Source organism: Asparagus officinalis, chromosome 8 (genome assembly GCF_001876935.1).
Source record: "Asparagus officinalis chromosome 8, Aspof.V1, whole genome shotgun sequence".
Lineage (NCBI taxonomy): Eukaryota > Viridiplantae > Streptophyta > Magnoliopsida > Asparagales > Asparagaceae > Asparagus > Asparagus officinalis.
Genome location: NC_033801.1, coordinates 81,238,700 through 81,252,162, shown reverse-complemented (window position 1 = coordinate 81,252,162; position 13,463 = coordinate 81,238,700).

Sequence of the window (13,463 nt, the reverse complement as noted above, 5' to 3'; positions counted from 1 at the left end):
AGCCGATATTAGGGCAAACATATTTTCAATTTAATTTTCTTTTCTAAATTTGGAACTGTGATTGACATGCTATTTAGTAGTCCTTTATTTTTTATGCTTCTATTTAGGGTTAAATATTAAAAAACCTTACCTTTGGGTGATTATCGGGTAATCCTTCATAACCTTAAAAAGTAATAGAATATCCCTATTAAGTTTAGTGGTTATTAAAAAACCCATTTAACTTTAATTTTTTTTTTTGGAATACCTCCCTTGAACTGTAAACCACAACTCACAGAAGGATTTATTTCAACAAACTTTTAGGATTTGGGGGAATAATTCTAAATCTCCATGAACTTAGAAGATTCTAGGGGCTAATGTCAAAGTGTCAAATGTATAAGAAAAATTCCTCAATGACCCGAAAGAGCTTTGCTACAGGGACCCAAAATATGGGACCAATAGAGGGGACAAGTGAGGTGTCCCACCTCCTATTGGATAATGAGTTGGCCATCATTAATGATGGCCAACTCATTATCCAATGGGAGGGGGACACCTCACTTGTCCCCTCTATTGGTCCCATATTTTGGGTCCCTGTAGCAAAGCTCAAAGTATAACTCATATCAAAGAAAACCCCTTCTTTTTTGTGTTTGATTTAAAAAACGCAGTGATCGATTGAGATGCGGTCATGGTCGATGCCTAGTAAGTGATACCAGCTTTAAAGGTATGGATTGGACTTAAATTAGTATGCTTATAAATATCTAAGGACCAGTAAAGGTTTTTTCTAGAGTCCATCAAATAATTAGTAGGATTTTGTCTTTGATTCTTTGTGTAACTTCATGAGAATTAGATAGGATTAGAGTTCTATCATGATTAGGAGTTTGGGTTCTATCATGATTGGGAGTTTGCGTTTCATCATTATTAGGAGTTTTAATCCTATTCTAATTAAAAAGTTAAGCTAGAGATAGGGTTTTGATTTCCCTATATATATTCTTCTATTGGTTGAGGAAAAATAAGAAGAGAGTAGAGAGAAGATGTAGTTGTAAAACCCCGTAATTCTGAATGATTGTGAAATATAATAATAAAAATATTATATCATGATAAATAATGTTTATTGATATTTGAGTATGCTAGGAATTGATTTGAGATCAATTCGATACATATATATATATGAATATATGAGTGCAAATGCACAAAACATGCACGAGAAAAATCTGGGAAAAATAACCAGTTAAGAGTTTATACATTTTACACTATTATGCACTTAGAATCTGGGAAAACTTAAAAGATAAAAGTTGTAGGTCTTTTCAACAGCTTTCCAACAAATCTTTAATCACCTCATTCTGAGATTGGATGAGAAAGTTATGACCACAATACGGAAGGTCATTTTCCTAGTCAGATTAAGATTCCTGGTTCGGGTCAAACGGGTTTAGTTCGGGTTTGCATATATATAATCATGTGTTTTCACAAAAATTTATATCCTTACATCAGAGTTTCAAACCCTAGCAGCCCCTCTTCCTCTCTCTAAATCCCTAGCCCTAAATTTGAGAATTTCGAGAGCTTTGTGAAGCAAATATCGACACGAGGGCGAGATCATCAACGTGTAGCAAGGGAAAAACGGCTTGTGTTTGCGTCAAAAATTGTTGTATTCATTGCGGTATTCATTACAACTTCGGTCGTTACAATGAAAGCAAAAAGATAATCTTTTTATAAGATCTTTACACAATGAAAACAAAAGTTACAACTCTCGTCAAAACAAACGCAGAGATCGTTTATCGGTCTTCTGCTTGCGTGGGATCTTTGCCTGTGCCGGGGTTTATCCGTGGACCACATTTGATCTGGATCCGGTTGATGAAAAATTTAGCAGAGCTTCGCCTTCGCCGAGGAAGTATTTGATTTGAAGCGCTGAGATCGACCAAGCGAAATCAGGGCTCTTCTCGAGATTAAGACCAAGCCTAATCTCAAGGGACGGACGGGAACGGGCGTCGGATCTCTCGAACTCTCCTTCTTTATGCCGAAAAACTCACCAAGATCTGTCAACCCTCGCTGAAATTCGTGCTCCTTTGACTCCACAATCCGACAGCACCTCCTCGTCTTGATAATCAATCGCCCCGCTGAAAGGAGACCATAGGTTTGTATTTATAGGGCTTCGGAAGCGGTTATTTGGATGAGAATAAGTAATTTGGCTCTATCTTCAGTTAACAACAGCCTAACCACGTTTGGAGATGATATCAGGTCAGTTAGAAACCCCTGGAACAGATAAATCCTGCAAAAACAGTATAAAAACCGTCAAAACGCGTTTCGGGTTCCGACCCGCGCTTGCGCGTTTCGGGTTCCGACCCGTGCTTGCGCGGGTCGGACCAATCCGACCCGCACAATTGCGGGTCGGATTGGTCCATCCCGCAAAGTTGCGGGTCGGACCAATCCGACCTGCGCTTGCGCAGGTCGGACTGATCTGACCCGCGCTTGCGCGGGTCGGTTTGTTCCGTCCTGCGTTCGCGCAGTTTTGTCAACTTTTTCCTTTTACAGATACCCCCTCCAAAGTGTTTCAGCCTCATTCTTTTATAGAGGAGTCTGAAACGCTTTGGATATGATGGATCCCCACTTTCAGTCAGTGTTAAGGGACCTACAGATGATTTCGATTCTTGACTTCTCCATATTTCAGCATATTCTGTATTTTATCGAATAGCTAAAATTTTTTCCGGTGCTGCGTTTATCGTCTGACCGTTATTGAAGCCTTGAACTGGAACTTGTGAGTAGATTTTTGTTGATGTGTCATTGAGTTGACTTTTGGATCAATCGTAACGCGTTGACCGGCGTCGACCTAGGGCTACGCGTCGATCCGCGTTGACCTTAGGGTTTCATGTCGATCGGCGTTGACTCTCATCGCAACGCGTTGACCGGCGCTGACCTAGGGCTACGCGTTGACCGGCGTTGACCTTAGGGTTTCCTATTAACCTGAGGAGAACCAGTTTATACTCGTGTACTTCTGGGAGTTTCGGAAATCAGTTTAACCTTGTGTACCCGTCGGAGGTTGCCAGGTTATCCTTAAGAATTATTATATGTAATACTCTTCAGGAACTTCCTGTCAAGATGGGAAACAGTTTAGACTCATGGTCGCCAATTGGAGTTGGGGGCATTCCGAGAATAGGCGAAAATATCACGAAATCACCCAAGTTATAAAATTGGGTCCCGAATATTCCAAAATAGGTGAAAAATCACGAAATCACCCAAAATATAAAATTGGGTCTCGAATTTTCTAAAAATAGACGAAAATATCTCGCAATTATTTGGGAGGCGGAATTGAACTCTGAAAATTCCAAATCTGAGTGAAGATGCCGCCAAATTATCCAGGACATGAAATTGAACTCTGAACATTCTAATATGAGCGAAAATGCCGTGAAATTGTCCGGGAGATGAAATTAAACTCCGAAAACTTCGAAAACGGACGAAATCAGGTGAAAATACAGCAAAACGGGCTCTGAACTGGGTCTGACCCGCGTTCACGCGGGTCAGATGAATCTGACCCGCGTGATCGCGGGTCGGATTGATCCGACCCGCGAGCACGCGGGTCGGACATAAGTCCGACCCGCGAAACGCGGGTCGGGGCTGTGTAAAAAGGGGTAAAAAAACCTCAGTTTCTCATCTTCTTCCTTTTTTTTGTTCGGTTCCAGCTCTTCTCCTCTACAATTTCGGTTCCAGCTCCTTCCCCAAGCTTCATCTCTTCAAGAACTCCTCTACTACAGAAACTCCTTTCCTTTAAGAACTTCCAAATCCCTCAACCTTGCTAAGGACAAAAGGCTCTTGAGAGGTTTGGAGCTTGGCCGAAATTTTCTTCTCTTCACAAACAAACTAGGGCTTTGGCAATTTTGAGATTTTCTTCTTCTTCAAACTCCAACCTTCTTGAAACTCGGGTAAGCTTCTCATCATGGCTTTGATTTCGGTTTTGATTTCTTGATTTTGAACCCATGGGTTTTGATGGTTGAAGCCCTAATTCTTGAAATTTGGGGAAGAGAACTGAAATTTGGTTGATCTTTGGGTAATGGCCGAATTTTTGCTTTGGTTGTGTTTATGGCTTGATGTTGCAGTCCCCAACTCTTTAATTTTAGGAGAAAACCGAAAATTTTGGATTGGGTTTGTTCATGGCCGAAATTCTTGAGCTTTATTCTTGAATTTGTATAAAGAACTGAAATTGATGGCTAAAACTCTTTGAAGCCGAATTTTTACTGTTCATGGCCGAAATTTTTGTTGATTGTTTTCATGACTTGATAACTGCAGTCTCTCAACCATTCAAGAAAACCGAATTTTGGAATTGGGGTTTTGTTGATGGCTGTTGTTTGAACCCTTGACTGTACATGGCCGAAAAATCTTACTGTTCATGGCTGAAAATTTGTGGCGATACTGATTTCTTGAGTTGGTGCTCTTGGTTGATGACTTGCACCTGAACTTAAGTATTGGCCGAGAATTTTTGTATGCTTCGAATTCACTCTTGTATATGGCCGAATCTTTGTACGATTGAACTCTTGCATATGCCTTGAACTCAAACTTTGAATTCGATCTTGTGTATGGCTCGAGCTTTGTATATGATTGAATTCGTGTATATGTGGATCCTTGTACATGATTGCACTCTTGTATGGTTCGAACTTGTACGTGATTGAACTCGATGTGACTGAATCCAAACTTGTATGTGGTCGAAATAACTTGAATCCCAACTTGCCTTATATTTGACTCTGTGACACTTAACTTGAACCGAGAATGTCGTTTAGGTTTAATTGGACCCTTAATTGGAAAATTCCATTTTGTAGAATTTCAATTAAAGATTCGCAATTTCCCTTTTTTAGGCTTTGATTCATGTATTTTGATTCTTGATCTAACTGAGTTGTTGGTCTTTGTTGCAGACTAGCCATGTCGACGATTTGGACCGGCTGGAGCGCGAATTCCGACGGTTACAAGAGTTGAAGACTGCCGGTACTTCAACGTACATAGCCATCCGGATGGAATCTCGTCTACAAGCATGGCGCGACACTCGGGCTTCTACTGGACTTGAGATTCAAACGCAACAAAGTCGGGTGGATCAAATGGAGGCCTTGGCTATCTTGGGGATGGGGAATGATGACTTGGAGCGTTCACAAGTTGTGATATCCGAAAAATTGGAGCTCTCGAAACAGAAGTTAGCCAAGATCAAACAAGAGGCTGCGAAAACATTATCCCTCACTGAAGAATCCTTCAAGGTTGCATTGCAGTGTGAGCTTGAGCGAACTTATACAGAGGAATTGACTAAACTTGAACAGCAAATCCGTAGTCACAAACTTCATGTAGATTGATTGTAACTCTTGTACCTGCAAACTCAATTTTACTAATAGAAGATATGTCTTTTTCATTTGTTATGTCTCTTTTATTATGATGTCTTACTCTGTATGGAATAATCAATCATAATACTTGTGGGATTTTTAGCAAACCCCCAGCCTTCAACGGGTTTGGTGAGCCTTTAGCGACTACCGTCTGAGTCGGGCTAGCATGCAGATTATTCTATATCCGTTCTGCATGTAACGTTGTGCTAAGAGAATTAATTCTCTTAGACTTAGTGCTATGATTTTGAATACATAGACTTCACCATTTCTTACGGGAATATGGCACCCGGCAACGCGTGCTAGGCGTTGACTTACCCCTTCTTAGGTTTTGGGATAAAATTCCCCAGACTTAGACTCTGGTGTCTTTTTCAATCGGTAAAAGACTAAACCGGCGACGCGTGTTAGACGTAGACTTAGGATTTTTGGCAAACCCCCAGCCTTTAACGGGTTTGGCGTGTCTTTACCGATTACCGTTTGAATCGGGCTAGCATGTGAATTATTAAAACCCGTTTTACATATAACGTTGTGCTAAGAGAGTTAATTCTCTTAGACTTTGTGCTATGATTTTGAATACATAGACTTCACCATTTCTTACAAGAATATGGCACCCGACAACGCGTGGTAGGCGCTGACTTATTCCTTCTTAGGCTTCGGGATAAAATGCCCCAGACTAGATTCTGGTGTCTTTTTCAATCGGTGAAAGACTAAACCGGCAACGCGTGTTAGGCGTTGACTTAGGATTTTTGGCAAACCCCCAGCCTTCAACGGGTTTGGCGTGCCTTTACCGATTACCGTTTGAATCGGGCTAGCATGTGAATTATTAAAACCCGTTTCACATATAACGTTATGCTAAGAGAGTTAATTCTCTTAGACTTAATGCTATGATTTTGAATACATAGACTTCACCATTTCCTACGGGAATATGGCACCCGGCAACGCGTGGTAGGCGCTGACTTATCCCTTCTTAGGCTTCGGGATAAAATGCCCCAGACTAGATTCTGGTGTCTTTTTCAATCAGTGAAAGACTAAACCGGCAACGCGTGTTAGGCGTTGACTTATCCCTACTCAGGATTCGGGATAAAATTCCCCGTGCACAAAGTGCACGGATTGGAAGTTGGGAATTGTGTCTTTTCTCAGGGTAAAGACGGACTGGAAAATGGAAGAGGAAGAATTTTATATTCTATCTCCCGGCACTGATGAGGAAGAATTTTATATTCTATCTCCAGTTGGAAAGGAAACTCAAGGTGGGATCTCCACCCTCAGAATCCGAAATGATGAAACTAAGAGTGGGATCTCCACTCCGAGAATCAGAAAGGTTCAAACGACCCTAACTTTTATAGGATTGGTCATTCGATCAAAAAAAAGTCTCTCATTTATTGAGGAGAAAGCCCAATTTCGACCCTAACTTTTATAGGTTTGGTGAAAAAGGAACAAAGACAGATTTTCGTTTATCGAAAAAGAATGACTCGGTCTTAGTCTCAACTATCTGTAGGTTTGACTAAGTGAGATTGGGAACAATCCTAACTTTTATAGATTTGATTGCTCAATTTTTTGAAAGTGGACCTCTCGTTCATGGAAGGAATCGAGAGGGGACTTTGGTTGTGGTCCTAACTATAGGAAGGTTTGACCAGGTAGACAGTGAGAGTGGGAGTACAAATCACAGTGGGGGTTTAGTGTTTATCACTTTGTTCGTAATGATCGGGTTATCTCTAAGAAAATTACATATAGCATTCTTCTGGGAACTTCCCATTACATGAAACATCCACCCCCAGCTTCCTTCTTGGAACTGGGTCTGACTTTGTACTTCGTTACATGACCGGGTTATCCTTAAGAATATTAGCGTAACATTCTCCAGGAACTTCCCATCAACGGTAGGAAACAGTTTAGACTCATATACCTATTGGAGTATCAGGGAGCAGTTTAACCTCTTACACCAGTCAGAGGATTAAGAAGCAGTTTATACTCTTATACTTGTCGGAGTGTTCATTCGGTTTAATTGAGCGATATAACGCCGGCTTCAACCAAGGTTTGGATGCTATTCTTAAGAGCGAAACAAGCCTTGGTAGGATGAAGGATCCTCCTATGATACGCACAGTAGCTCGGATCCGCAGTATTATCAGCTTCCTCCTGATCTGGGATAGGTGGTAGCTTGATCTTGTTATTTTCAAGGAGAGACTCAAAAATAGCCGGAACATCTTCGTCCTTGAAGGAGTACTCTTTTTGGAGTCTCGGATCCGAAGTGTTTTGCTGCCTTCGGGGTTGTTGTTGCGATGTCTGATTAACGTCTACAATCGCTGCATGTGCCTTTCCTGTTGGCTCCTCTCGGCCTTCTTCCTTCGGAGGAAGCGTTCGGCTTGTTCACCGCGCACCTTCAAGTTTTTCCAAGTGTTAGACGGTGCGACTCCCATAACTTCCAATATCTCAATAGATAGATTGTTATGACATGTCTGGGGGATGAAGTCCTCCGTGATCGGATCTCGGCAGTTCATTGCTTTATTCCGAAAGCGCTTGACGAAGTCGTCGACTGTCTCGTCATCTTCTTGTTTCTCATCGAAAAGTGTTCTGATGGATACCTCGTCGTCGTCATCAAAGAAGTTACCAAGGAATGAGTTCTCTATATCGTCCCAATTGTTAATACTTCCGAGCTTGAGACGGCGGTACCAATCGAAGGCCGGCCCGCGAAGAGTGCCAACGAATGACCGAACCATCAAGGCTTCATTGCCGGAGATCATACCCAAGTGGGATTTGAAGTAGATCAGATGTTGAGTGGGTGAACCCTTCCCGTCAAACGGCGTGAAGTTAATCAAGTTGAACTTCGCCGGGTATGCTATTATGTCCCACTCTCTTGGATATGGACATGGAATGCCAGTCCTCTTTACCTCTCGATCAGACATTAGAGCGTTGAATTTACTCTCGAGATCTTTCATTTTCTCATCCTCGCTCGTATCGGGCTTTGGACGATTCTTAAGAGGAATAACGGAGTCACCCCCAGCGTTGTCGTCTTTAGTGGGGCCACCCCCAGTGTTTTGATCAACGGGAGGGTCATCAGCATTGAGACGTTGGTCATCAGCATTGAGACGTTGGTCATCAGCATTGAGACGTTCATCCACATCTGAATCGTTGCCTGCTTGATCAGTACGGTTGCGATGGCTAGATTCACCGAACTGATTGGATAGAGCCCGAATTTGTTGGTCATGCTCTTCCCTTATCCGTAGCATAGCCATTTCCATTTCAATCTTGAATGCCTCTTTCTGTTTGGTTAGAGCATCCTCAAGAATTTTGGCGATTTGCTCGGTATTGATCATGAACACTACACGTGATTGTCCCGGACTGGATACCGTATTATCAGAAGCGATTGCCGAGTTAGCATCCGATGCTTCATCATCCGAGGATAACCCTCTCTGCATTCTCTGATAATCCTCTAGTGGTCCCTGATCGCAACCGGGTTAGACGATGAGATATAAGCGTGTCAGAGCTAGAAGGTCGAATCGATTTTCCCTTATCAGCCATGTTAATTGTGACTTCTGGAAGTTCGTCATCATGAATAGCCGATCGCTTCTTACGGAGACGCTTTGGTCTGGACTTAGCTATTCCGTTGGAGCTCCTCTCAAATACCAAGACCCTCTGCGGAGCGGTCTTGGGGAAACTACATACTGATAATACTGTCCTGATTATCTTAGCGCACGGGCAGTGAGACTCCAATTCCCGGGTACTTCTCTTCCGAGACTCGTTCATACCCCCAGCCCGATAGTACAACTCATCGGTCAGATGACCGGAGCAACCTATCGTGTGTTGACATGACTCCCCTGGTATAACGTTATCATCGTCAGATGAATACGTTTCTTTCAGGGGATTTGCCACTTTATTAGCATTCTTAAGAGTCACGTGTTTAGAACTACGCTTTTGGGAGCGCAGGATCTCAACAGGCTCTTGGTTTTGGATACACACCCCCAGGCGGGTAGAAATTAGAGTTTTCCCTTTATGAGAAGGCTTGAAATTATTGCGAGGGCGTGTGCGACCCCCAGCTCGATGAGTCGCTCGGGGTTCAGTCACCGGACCCAAGCGTTCTTCGATCAGAACTTTGCCTCGATCCTCGTGCAAAGGACCATGGCGATCAACTATCCTCACCTTGAATTGGGACAAATCCACGCTGTCACGGTGCCCCTCCGGAGGTACGAAACTCGAAGGGATCGACGAAACATGTGCATAACATCTTCTGTCTTTACCCTGGCGCGGGTCGGACTTGAGTGTCCCGCGGGTCGGAGGGTCGGATTCAAGTGACCCGTGATTTGGAAGGTCGGATCCAAGTGACCCGCGAAGTCGAGGGTCGGATCCAAGTGACCCGCAAAGTGGAGGGTCGGATCCAAGTGACCTGCGATTTGAAAGGTCGCATCCAAGTGACCTGCAAAGTGGAAGGTCGGGTCCAAGTGACCTGCGATTTGGAAGGTCGGATCCAAGTGACCTGCGATTTGGAAGGTCGGATCCAAGTGACCTGTGATTTGGAAGGTCGGATCCAAGTGACCTGCAAATTGGCGGGTCGGATTGGAGCGACCTGCGTTTTGACGGTGCAAATTGGCGGGTCGGATTGAAGTGACCCGCACGCCGGCGGGTCGGATTCAAGTGACCTGCGATTCTCGATCTTTTCAGCTGCCGTTTTGGATTTTGGCCTCCAAGTTTGATGCAGTCTTGGTTGTTTCTTAGCTATGTCCTTCTTCTGCATCTTTTGTGCTTTTTGCACAAGAATTCGCATGCACGCAAGCGCGCAGCGCTTTTGAATTCGCTCCTCCAGAGTTGAACGGATCCTTTTGATTTGAATCCATTCATTTGCTATTGGTTTGGAGGGGAGAACATCTGTTCGCTGTTGGGGTGCTTGGCGTTGCCTAATTTTCAGATCCGTCTCGTAACGGATCCCGTCAATTAACTCCAAGGCTCTAGCGAGTTGGCGCGCACAGCGTTAGCGCTGACTTTGCCGAGCTCTCTTCGATAAAATGGGCGCGCCTTCTGTACTCAACTCCTTGATTGAGGAGGAGTTCGGATCTGCAGATCCGGACTCACTGGAGACCGGAAGGGCGTTGCAAGGTTCAGCTACCGCAACAACGAGGGCGTTGATCTTCCTTCGCTTGCGAGAGGCGGAGGATCTGGAGGAGGAGGACGACAGATATTCCTCGAACTTCAGTTGGTCGAACTCGTACTCGACCACTTCTTCAACCGGGATGCAGATCCGAGGTTGCGACACAACAGCTCCGGCAGTGAAGCTGTTGGCTCCCACTGTGGTCGCCAGTTTGTTTACGTCAAAAATTGTTGTATTCATTGCGGTATTCATTACAACTTCGGTCGTTACAATGAAAACAAAAAGATAATCTTTTTATAAGATCTTTACACAATGAAAACAAAAGTTACAACTCTCGTCAAAACAAACGCAGAGATCGTTTATCGGTCTTCTGCTTGCGTGGGATCTTTGCCTGTGCCGGGGTTTATCCGTGGACCGCCTTTGATCTGGATCCGGTTGATGAAAAATTTGGCAGAGCTTCGCCTTCGCCGAGGAAGTATTTGATTTGAAGCGCTGAGATCGACCAAGCGAAATCAGGGCTCTTCTCGAGATTAAGACCAAGCCTAATCTCAAGGGACGGACGGGAACGGGCGTCGGATCTCTCGAACTCTCCTTCTTTATGCCGAAGAACTCGCCAAGATCTGTCAACCCTCGCTGAAATTCGTGTTCCTTTGACTCCACAATCCGACAGCACCTCCTCGTCTTGATAATCAATCGCCCCCGCTGAAAGGAGACCATAGGTTTGTATTTATAGGGCTTCGGAAGCGGTTATTTGGATAAGAACAAGTAATTTGGCTCTATCTTCAGTTAACAACAGCCTAACCACGTTTGGAGATGATATCAGGTTAGTTAGAAACCCCTGGAACAGATAAATCCTGCAAAAACAGCATAAAAACCGTCAAAACGCATTTCGGGTTCCGTACTGCGCTTGCGCGGGTCGGATTGGTCCGTCCCGCAAAGTTGCGGGTCGGACCAATCCGACCTGCAAAGTTGCGGGTCGGACTGGTCCGGGTCGGATTGGTCCGTCCCGCAAAGTTGCGGGTCGGACCAATCCGACCTGCGCTTGCGCGGGTCGGACTGATCCGACCCGCGCTTGCGCGGGTCGGTTTGTTCCGTCCTGCGTTCGCGCAGTTTTGTCGACTTTTTCCTTTTATGTTCTCTTTCTTCCGAGACTTGTTCTTTTCGCGTGTTTGGTCGATTTGTTGACTTGTATGCTTCGCCGCGAGACCGATCGTCGAACGCGCATTGCTTGTTGATCGATACGCGTTGACTGATCAGCGTGCACGTGTTGACCGACGCGCACGAGCTGACCGATGCGTACGAGATGATTTGACGTGCGCTGACTGATTAGCGAATTTTCTTGACTCACCTATTCATTGCTTCAAGTTTCGTGCGCGCTCTTATAGGCAATTTTAGACGCCTACAGCTTGGTTGCACTTCTTTTTGATTGCTGGTTATTTCAGAGGCTTAGAACAACATCTAAGGTAAGATTATCTTCACCCAAACTCTTCCTCATAGTTAAATAACTAGTTAGATGTTTAATATGATGTTGAATATGTGTTTTCATGCTTGAATCTTAACATGATGTGATAAAGTTTAAATTTTTGATGCTAAAACATAAATCAATGCTAGATTAGTAATTTTTTTCTTCTTGTTTATGATAGTATCATGATCATGATCATTAGGGTTTTTCATAATTTCATTTATATATGAGAAATTTAAGTGATGTACCAAATAAATTTTTTCTGCAGAAAATTATAGCAATTATATCATGTTTAACTAAGATTTCAAAATAGAAAATAAACTCCAAATTTAACCAAACTAGTGTCAAATGAAAGATATATGTATCTAGTTTCTAAAACAGAAGACAAATCTTAAAAATCATTTGTATAGAGAAAGATATGATCTTTTTACTAAAAACATATCTTGTAGAAAAATGGTTGTACATATATAATGTTTAACTAAATATTTGGGATAATAAATAAACTCCAAACTGAACCAAACTTATATCATCTGAAAGATGTGTGAATCTAATTTTCAAAACAGAAAACCATTTGTAAAAATAGTTTAGCTAGAGAGAGATATACTTGTTTTACTAACAGATATCACGTCTGTTTTTCCTACTTGTTTTGTGGAGCTGTGTTGCGCCGTTTTGAGGTGCGTTCGCGGAGTTTTGAGCCGCTTGATATTATACGTATAGTCATGAATATATTATGTTATACATTTAAGAATCCCAATGGGATTATGATAAATTTTGATTTGATCATATTTGAATTAGATATAGTTCATATACATGTTGGATGTCGTTGATTAGCACAGCTTAGTACTATATGGGATAGTGCGTCGACACACCAGATATACACGGTTTATACATGAGGTAACTATCATTGATGAGCATAGCTCAGTATTATATGAGATAGTGCATCGACATGCCAGAGGTACAAATATTTATATGAGGTGGATATCGTTGATGAGCTCAGTTCAGTACTACATGAGGTAGTGCGTCGATATTTCACATGTTTAGGCCATTGAGTCGGATTTTAGGAGGCTTGATCTAGCCGTCCGTCCCGCACTAGGGTGCGATGAGGCTCGTGAGCCGTATTTCTATGATGCCTATTTGGTAGTCCGTCCCGCACTCATGTTATGCACTGAGATTGCGAAAAGACTAATGAGCCGTGTACACAGTTTAGGGTACCTATAGGGTAGTCCGTCGCACGGAGATAATTACTTGATAGCCTAAGTATGACAGATGCCGATTATAAATACGACCTATCAGTGAACTATATAACTGAGATACGTTACTTTTGAAAGTATACAAAATTATGTGTGGGTATTTTATTCTATCTCTCCAGAGATTGTGGAAGATATTATAAATACGATGTGTTGATATCTTATTTCTTTTACTGTCTTTTTTTTTCTTAGTTGGGATCAATGATTAGAGATTCATAATTTGAGACTTATGCTACATACATGAGGGTTTCCTTGTTTGGATTATTTCGCTCGACGTACCAGTCTCGTGTTATGGATCTCTAATTATTGGTTTCATTAGATTGTTTATTCTTATTTCTGTATTAATGTTTAGATGTTTA